Genomic DNA, 2052 nt, shown 5'->3' with positions numbered 1-2052 from the left:
CCACAAAAGAGTAAGTTTGTTCGGTAGCATCCCAGATCTCTTTTGCTATCCTTGCGAGGAGATATCCCTCAGTAATTTCAAGAGTCATTGAGTCACATAGCCATAACATCACCTGGTTTTCTGCAAACCAAGTTTCGAAGGTAGGATCCTTGCAAGTGGTTGAACCGCCTCATCATTAATATATTTCTCTTTTTGCCTCCCTCTAAGATATATGAGTACGCTCTGTCGCCACTGTAGGTAGTTGCTACTGTTCATTTTGTGTACCATAACCATACTCTGGTTTTTGGTTACGGAAGCAAAGTCTGCAAGTGCCATGGTGGACAACGTGAGTGGACTGGTTGTTGAGGCTAAGGTTTTCAAGTTGCTTGACTAGGTCTGACTTGATGAGTCATCCATCAAGGCCGTCAGTCTAGTACCTATATTCCCTTGGTTTCGTTCTAGTGAACCAAATAGAGGTGGAAACTTGCTATAGTCCATTTTACTAGCACTCTGATACCATATTGAAGAATAGAGTAGGAGGGAGATGTTGAGAGACTGTATAAACTTGTATATTATTGATAGGGAGTCGAGGTTTTATACAGAACACTAGGCTCTTCTTAGGATCACAAGAGAGATCAATTACAATAATTAGAAATTAATGTAGTGAGAGAAAATCATATCTGCCCGTGATTTGTGGTAGAGATCTGTGAACTAAATAAGGTAAACTAAAAGACATGATAATAACGTGCAAGAGTAGCTTTGGGCTGTGATTTCTATCACTATGAGTTTTTTATTAAATTGTTCTGTGCTTGCTTCATAGAGTGACTGATTCTTTAATAAGTTTTTATAAATATTGATTACTTTATTTTATATTTTCTTCATGGGTATATCGTCTTAATGGGTATTTTGACTCTCTTTTGCTATCAGCATCACTGCATTTGTTACAAGCAGTACGGAAGCAATAAAATCCAAAACAGTTGTCGTGATGGAAAACGAGAAGATTTGGTTGCAATTGAATCAATTTCCTCGAAAGGTTTTCATTTTGTGTTACTCACTGATGTTAAACTTTACTCCTTATCATATTATAAGTAGGCTTTGGAGATGGAGAGTGATCAGGAGGTTGTACAAATGCTCGGAAGAGATCCCCGTTATAGTTCACTACTTTTACCGTCTATTGAGGTAATGGTACAAGATTATGATTCCATAAAAAAAGCATACTTGTGCACTTAGTGAAGGGGAAAAAAAAAACTCAGGTGTTGCATGCTACTTTACTCATCTATAAATGTGTGTTTAGATAGTCTTTATTTGCTTAGACCTGTTATATTATTTTATTGGCTCCATTATTGAGCTCTGGAATATTTTCCACCATTATTAGGAATGTGCAAAAAATGGTGTATATACTAAAGAGCAAGCGCTGGAGATTTTCTCAATATAAGATGTCTTGGAGCTGACCATATTTTTGTTTTGTTGAAAAATTTTTTTGGTGAGTTCAATGTCAAGAACTCAACAGGACTAAGTAGACCATATACTCTAAACCATTATTTTGTTAAATTATCTTCCCGTTATTTGGACCTAAAGAACCTTGGCCCTATGTGAGCAATGAAACCAATATTGGTATTTTGGTTCATCACTTGAAGCTTTATGGAGTACAAATGTTTTGATCATTGTATTATTATAGTGATGGAGAAATTCTTCAGCATTATTTTTTAAAAAAATTCCATTGTATTTGCTTTATAGTGACGAATGAAAGTGTATATGAGTGATCAATTGGCATTAGGCTGTCTTCGGGATCAGTTGACATTGATTTAACATAAAACAAATCTGTACCCCTCAATATTTGATTATAAGAAGAGAGTACCATTGTTTTAGCTTTTGAATTCAACGTAATACTCATAAAAATCTTGTATTTTGAATCTTACAGGTATTATAACAGTAACTACGTAACCAAGTAGTTGATAACCTCGATATTGATAAGTAAATAATATTTTTTTTTGGTTTTAATGATGATTGAAAAAGGTGTTAGATTTATGTTATTTTTGTTGTAAGATATTTATGATAAGAAGTTTCAACATA

Source organism: Neltuma alba, unplaced genomic scaffold, assembly GCF_004799145.2.
Source record: "Neltuma alba isolate B1F8T4 unplaced genomic scaffold, ASM479914v2 tig00004516_pilon, whole genome shotgun sequence".
NCBI classification, from domain to species: domain Eukaryota; kingdom Viridiplantae; phylum Streptophyta; class Magnoliopsida; order Fabales; family Fabaceae; genus Neltuma; species Neltuma alba.
This window is presented reverse-complemented; position numbering follows the sequence as displayed.